This window comes from Limulus polyphemus, unplaced genomic scaffold (assembly GCF_000517525.1).
Source record: "Limulus polyphemus unplaced genomic scaffold, Limulus_polyphemus-2.1.2 Scaffold6012, whole genome shotgun sequence".
Lineage (NCBI taxonomy): Eukaryota > Metazoa > Arthropoda > Merostomata > Xiphosura > Limulidae > Limulus > Limulus polyphemus.
The window spans coordinates 1-7950 of NW_013671622.1; the positions used below are offsets into that span (position 1 = coordinate 1).

Consider the following 7950-nt stretch of genomic DNA (forward strand, 5'->3'; position numbering starts at 1 on the left):
AAACAATATAAATAATAGTTGCCTTAACTTAAACAATAGAAATAATACTTGCCTTAACTTAAACAATAGAAATAATACTTGCCTTAACTTAAACAATAGATATAATACTTGCCTTAACGTAAACAATAGAAATAATACTTGCCTTAACTTAAACGATAAATATAATACTTGCCTTAACTTAAACAATAGAAATAATAGTTGCCTTAACTTAAACAATAGAAATAATACTTGCCTTAACTTAAACAATAGATATAATACTTGCCTTAACTTAAACAATATAAATAATACTTGCCTTAACTTAAACAATATAAATAATAATTGCTTTAACTTAAACAATAGATATAATACTTGTCTTAACTTAAACAATATAGATAATACTTGCCTTAACTTAAACAATAGAAATAATACTTGTCTTAACTTAAACAATAGATATAATACTTGTCTTAACTTAAACAATATAGATAATACTTGCCTTAACTTAAACAATAGAAATAATAGTTGCCTTAACTTAAACAATAGAAATAATACTTGTCTTAACTTAAACAATAGATATAATACTTGCCTTAACTTAAACAATATAAATAATACTTGCCTTAACTTAAATTCTTAAAACAAAAATACTGCATAGAAAGGTTTTGTACAAGTTACGTTTTTGATAGTAGTTTCGTTGTTTTTTACAATAACATTTCCCCCATTTTTAACGTATTCTGTTGCATCAACAAACCCATTAAAAATTAAGCGAGCGAAATTAGTTTTCATATGTTTTGCGAACACGTATACTCTAGTCAATAATCATCCTGTTTAATACCTGGAAAAATGCTTTGGTCAGTATGGTGGTCAGTACCATAGCTTTAAGTCCAATTTTTGTGATAGAGTGAAATAAGAGCCAACTAATTAAATTCATGTCAAATTCAGTTCTGACTAAAATTCTGGAACTGATTTTAATGTTTCTGAAATCGTATTTCATAACTCTGCGAAGAGGTTCTGTGTTTGATTGTTGTTAAACGCAAAGTCATAAAACGAGCTCTTTGTGCTGTGCCCATCGTGGGTATGGAAACCCGATTTTTAGGAATGTAAGCTCTTAGAACAACTTTAAAACCACTTTTGGTTTCAAGTAGCCTGCAACCTAGGAATATTGAACTTAGTTATCATCAGTTTAAACTATCTTTTTATTAGCTTGTGGGGCCTTACTGACCATGAAGGTGACCTCTTCGAATTGCTGACCTGACGTTCACATGAGAAAACAGAGCAATCGTTGACCTTAGCTAGTTTCTGATTGGTGCAACTAGAAAACGTGACGCTTTGTAATATCTATGCAAACAACGCCAATCTAGGTTTGAAAAGCTCTCTCTCCGTCAATAGATGTTGCATTGATCGAGAAGCCAGAGAGAGGGGGCAGAACTAACAGAAAACTTCTATGTTATGTACAATATAATCATATACTAATCGATGTTAAAAGTCACAGGCGTAATTCCGTAATGAAGAAATATTTCAACACTTCCCATTCTCCAATATTCCACTTTTACCCACGTAAAGATAAGTGCCCTCTAAAAGGACTGAAACCTCAAAGGATCTCAAAACATTTTCTCAGCTTTGGAGTTATTGTCAGTGATTCTGTAATTGATCAGTCATGTTTCAGTTTTCTAATTACTCACATGCTTTATAAATCCTTCGAGTCTCCTGTTATTGTGAAGATAACTTAATACAGCACCTTCTGAAGTCACACAGAAGCGACAGTCACCTGAAAGAAACAAACAGTTCTGTGATATTAAATCTGAGACTATGATTTCCTTCTCTTGTGGAAGAGCATTTTAATACACCGAATAACCTTTAAAATCTTGAGAATTTCGTCTAACAAATTATTTTGTTGTAGGTGTTAGGTCCGTTAAAAGGCTTGCACATATTGTGTTCTGAGGACTTTCTTTTTTTTTAACAGTTATTATGACAATAAAGGCGATGTTGACGAGTTACCTAACCCAATTAGGAAGTGACCCCACGTCACATTATGACACACCCTTCGCTACGCATGTCACATCAAACTATTCAAAGGAGTCCCCAAAATCAGGCCAAGGGCTTCTCATGATACAATAAGAAAAATCCTTCAGAAATTGTCTCAGTGTTGCGTCTCTTCCATATAGGGGGCGTCACGGTCATAACTCGTCCCTCATCGCCTTAACAGTATAGATGATTAATGTATCAGCAACATTTCATTTCTGACAGATCAAAACACCACATTCTCCCTTCCAACAAGCTGGTATATTTAAAGGTGTTTTTTTTTTGTCTCTCTACATTAACTCATCTCTAACGTATTTAGATATTACTTACATTCGGCCATCTGCTGGTAGCTGGAATTGGTCTCTGATTGAAGAGGTATCTTTGAATATGTGTCTGTTTTATTTCTTTGTTTTCAGTTGTATTTCGCGAGGACTTATTAAACATTCCCGTCAGTTAACATGGACTTATTGAACACATCCGTTGCTAGGCAATGCTGTGTGGGGGAGAAATATTGAATCTTTATATGGAATGTGTTTTTACGCGAAACGGTGTTTAACTATCATTAACTTGTAATCAGAGCAAGTTACTTACACAGACAAAAACCAAAAATTACCCTCGTAATGAACATAGCTAGTTATAATCATTACAAATTTAACTTACAGTTTAAGTTTGAAATGTTTACTTAACATTTTGTTTTTTCCTAGAGGGCGGTCCTTTAGACTAGCACACTTTTGCTGACCACTAGAGGTCCAGTGCAACACCTCTTCACTAACGTAATTTGTTCGGTCAAAATCCGTAAATATTTTACAAATATTTTGCTACTACATGAAATGAACAAAAGGAAATATATAATTACTTAAAAATATATATATACCACTTTATTCAAAAGATTCCTTAGGGTACGAGAATATATATATATAATATAAACATTTCAGTTTTGCTCTTTAAATGCCGCAAATGAAAATTCAACTGAACGAGAAGGTCGGTAGCAAAATTGGTGCAGCAGACGCTGAACAAAAAAGTGATTACCAATGCCGCACGGCATGGCACTGGTACCCTTTCTTCGGACGCACAGCTCATGTACTACGGCTCAAAATAGTGGAAGGGGCGGCCCACAACCCCATTTTCTACATTATTTTAAAACTCGACATTGCAGGGTACCTTTGTTAGTATATGGGATTCTTTTTTTTTTTTAATTAATAATAAATTTTAATAGTTCCTTCGAAAATATTCCTGCGTCTACATTGTCATGGTAGGATAATTTCCACAAAACATGAGAGCAGCAACTGTGGTGCCAGTTTTGTGATTCCAAGGCGACGTACTTTGTTTTCATTTCTCAAACGGACTAGTAAAAGTTGAAAACCTGCTACATCGTGTAGTTTGTTTTATTAAGGACAAAGCTACACAATGAACTATCCGCGCTGTTCCCACCACGAGTATCGAAACCCGGTTTCTAACGTTGTAAGTTCGCAAACATACCACTGTGCAACTGAGGGGGAGAGGGTCAGTTTGTTTTTATCACAACGGAGTGTACACGGGCGAGCTTGACCAATTACGAGATGGTCATTGACCATGGGCTGGGCAAAACTTGTAAGCTGTGTAAAAATAACCGGTGAAAATATTGTAAATTTCGACAAGAATGAGCTTTTCAAGGTCTTTTCTTCAAATTTAATCCAGATGTTACTCTCGTTAGTGTATACGATGAGCTCGTTAAAAATAACTGACTTAGTAGAACAAAAAAAAAGGCAAAAAAAGAAAGAAGTGAAAGCAGGACATAAAACATCAAAAATAAAAAACAGGATTTCCAAGAACGAGCGTTTGTGTTTGAGTGAATTTCTGACTGAAATAGACATTACTAGCCTCAACAGCTGGGTGATTAAATAACCCAATAATAGATCGTTCGCTAATAATGGCTGTAGGGGGGAACTGTTCCCCGACAATTTGTTTTTTAATTAGGCTCAAAGATGCTTAAATTAAGCAGGTTTTAGGAATTAAACGTTACATATTCTGTTTCAGTTTTGCGAAAGATAGAAATGAAGAATTGATTTTAATTTTAAATATTATGTTTAACTCGACAGTGTGTAACCATAATCAGGTGTTTGTGTTTAAGGCCGGCACAGTAAAGAGCAAATAAGTAAACCAGGCCACGCCTATTATCCACTATTAGAACGATTCTTAGTAAAAAATGCAGAAACACATAGTTCAGTAGAAGGCCCGAAAGGAAAGCGCATGTATTAAGGTTCTTTGCTGCCTTAAGATAAGTCTCTGTTTAAGTTAATGTTTTGAACTACAGTTTCTATCGTGATATGTTAGCTGTTAAACGACTCTTGCTTACCTTCCTGGCGCTACGTACTAACATACTATGTCACGTGATACAAAGTTTTGAGTATCGTGAGTTATTGCAAAAATAAACATTTGAGTTTATTGCTTGTTTTAGGCCTAAGCTACACACTGAGCTATCTGCGCTCTGTACACCGCGGGGAATCGTACCGCGAATATTAGCATTTTAAACCTGGTTACGAAATATTAAACAAAATTCCCCTAAAATGTTGGTTCAGGGATATTAGTTGCTGTTTTGTGAATCTATGATCTATATTCTGAACACAACTCATCCACACACCTAGTTTAAAAACATAATCCAGCAAATTAGTGTAGTTAGTGTCAGCTCTGAATCAATGAGGGTTTCTACTTGGGAAATAATAACATTTGTGCGCTTCCAGATTAAACTTTGTGACACAGAGTTTTTTGACACGTGTTTAATGTACTTTTAATAAGCTCATAATAAGGAATGATATCACTTTCTAGGAACGGTGTCATTAACACTAATTAAGTGTGTTTTCAAGGCCACAGACCAATGAAAATTGCGCATGTTGCTGGATCTTGGAAGGTCAAAATGCCCCTGAAAGATAAACTGTGATGCACTTTCCGATTTAGTCGATAAACAAAGGTTGTGTAAATGAGGTCTCAGTTTGTGAGTTGTAAAGATATCGTTATTTTTATAAAACTGCCAAGTCAAGAAGACCACAGCAGCAAAATCCTTGCACGAACTGACTTTCTGAATACACCCACGTGTCAAACGAGTCTGAAAGTTTCAGATTTTTATTAGAGTACAGCGTCAGCAGTTATCGGGGTGTTTACTCAACAATGTGCGAATTATATTTAAATATAGTGTTAATAAATATAGTGTTAATAAATATAGTGTTAATCTAGTATGATTCAAAGTGTTATTTCTTTACTATCGGAAGTATATTCATGCTCAACACTTAAAATAACGAGCAAGTGGACCTGATATAGCTGTGAGGGCGTTCATATGTGACGGTAAATCCCACAAATTCGTTGCTAAAGAGTAGCCCAAGAGTTGGCGGTAGGTGATGTTGACAAGCTGCTTTCGCTGTAGTCTATCCCTTCAAAATCAAGGACAATTAGTGCAGATAGCACGAGTAGCTTTGTACGAAAATTCATCAAACGAATAAACTACTTTGCCATCTGGCGATAAAAAAAGAAAATTGCATTTTAATTGGGGGACACTCTAGAGTCTAGACATAAGGTGAAAAAGTTCAAACGACTCACAACGGATTTTTTTTTTATGAAAGTAAAGTCTAAACAAAATTCACTATACTGTAATGAGCTGTTTTTGGGTGGAAACAGGAATGTTTTCTTTTAAAGTTTACTAATATCTTATAGCTATAAATAAGACTTTTCACTCTGCCGTGTTTCTGTTTCAAATATTTCAATAAAATAATGCGCATAACCATAATTGTCCTTTTAAATATGCTTAGTGCACGTGCCCCTTGGCGCCCAACCGCTTTTTTTTTTAACCAAATCTGCTTTTTTTGTTTAAAATGGTTTTCAGATTTAATTTTTAATAGCATTACTTGCTGAACCATAATAATTTTACAAAATTTTGGAGAAAAAATAATGGTTCAAAAATGAATCATTTCAAATATTTGTTTTTTGAACAGTAGCGAACTATTCAACAGTCTTTGCCATTTGATGTTTATAAGGATGGATAAGCGGCTAGTTTGAATGTTTATACGCTAAAAATCGGGGTTCGATACCTTTGTGGGCACAGTGTAGCAAAAAACTGTAGTGTTGTTTGTTTTTTTAAAGTCATTTGCGAAAGATCCACACGTTCAAAAATTTTATTTAAAAGTCGTATGCAATCAGGTATGTCACGCCATCTATTGATCCATATATAAGCAGAATACGAATGATTTGACGCATGAATGGCCAAAAGACAAACTTAGATAATAGCATCATATATTATATCTTCTCGTCATTGAGTTATATACAGCTTATTCTCAATGTAAATCAATTTGTCTCCTGCTCACGTTGATATTTACGCCACCTGTTGTTTGCTGGATCAGAATAACTTTACAAAGTTTTTAATTATTTAACACATAATTATCTTTAGGGTCCTAGCTAACCTTCCTGTAGCCGAACCAGACATTGCACATTTTCAGCATAACTGCGAACCTTGTCTGTACCCTGGTTCGAATCGTGGTCGGTCTCTGTTTTCATCATCCACAAAACATTTTATAAATACTTGAAAGTGACACAATAAAAGTTTCAAAAGTTTCAAAAACATTTGGAGCTTCTTTCGTAATCTTGAAAGTGGCCACCAGGGGAAGTGGCCTCCTATAGGATCAATGTAAAGCACAGTTCACTTTGTTAAACACGTAGTTCACAATACTAAAATGACGGTACGTTGTGTCTCACGGTGGGCCAGCAGTAAGGTTATGGACTTCAACATTATAATCCGGGGTTCGCTTCTCCGCAATTGACAGAGCAGGAATATTACAATCGTAGCTTTTGGCTAAACAAAAAAAAAAAAAAAAAAATTAAAAAAATCAAATTACTAAACAATCAAGTACACTGTAGTAAAATGAAGCTTCACTGAAATGACAATGTAACGAAAAAACGTTGTATTATAGTAATACTGTAGTGAAATAACATTGTATTATAGTGATACTGTAGTGAAATAACGTTGTATTATAGTGACGCTGTACTGAAATAAAGTTGTATTATAGTGACACTGTACTGAAATAAAGTTGTATTATAGGGATACTGTAGTGAAATAACGTGGTGTTATAGTGATACTGTAGTGAAATAACGTTGTATTATAGTGACGCTGTACTGAAATAAAGTTGTATTATAGTGACACTGTACTGAAATAACGTTGTAATATAGTGATACTGTAGTGAAATAACGTGGTATTATAGTGATACTGTAGTGAAATAACGTGGTATTATAGTGATACTGTAGTGAAAAACGTTGTATTATAGTGACGCTGTACTGAAATAAAGTCGTATTATAGTGATACTGTAGTGAAATAACGTGGTATTATAGTGATACTGTAGTGAAATAACGTTGTATTATAGTGATACTGTACTGAAATAAAGTTGTATTATAGTGACGCTGTACTGAAATAAAGTTGTATTATAGTGATACTGTAGTGAAATAAAGTTGTAATATAGTGATACTGTAGTGAAATAACGTTGTATTATAGTGACGCTGTACTGAAATAAAGTTGTATTATAGTGATACTGTACTGAAATAAAGTTGTATTATAGTGACACTATAGTGAAATAACGTTGTATTATAGTGACACTGTACTGAAATAATGTTGTATTATAGTGACACTGTAGTGAAATAACGTTATATTATAGTGACACTGTAGTGAAATAACGTTGTAATATAGTGATACTGTATTGAAATAACTTTGTATTATAGTGATACTGTAGTGAAATAACGTTGCAATATAGTGATACTGTACTGAAATAAAGTTGTATTATAGTGACACTGTAGTGAAATAACGTTGTATTATAGTGACACTGTATTGAAATAACTTTGTATTATAGTGATACTGTAGTGAAATAACGTTGTATTATAGTGACACTGTATTGAAATAACTTTGTATTATAGTGATACTGTAGTGAAATAACATTGTATTAT

The 7950-nt window shown here is 33.8% G+C and overlaps 1 long non-coding RNA gene across 2 annotated transcripts in view; it reads right to left on the reverse strand.

Moving 5' to 3' along the window:
* Positions 1–458: 458 nt before the first annotated feature.
* Positions 459–7950, reverse strand: part of LOC111089359 — a 28720-nt gene continuing 21228 nt past the window's right edge. Inside the window, exons 4-6 of one of the 2 annotated variants that reach the window (XR_002613634.1) lie at positions 6423–6811; positions 2326–2488; positions 459–1741 (exon numbers count right to left, since the gene is read on the reverse strand). This is a non-coding gene — a long non-coding RNA (uncharacterized LOC111089359). Of the gene's footprint in view, positions 1742–2325; positions 2489–5948; positions 6812–7950 lie in introns of those variants that run through there. The other variant, XR_002613632.1, reaches the window with a different exon arrangement.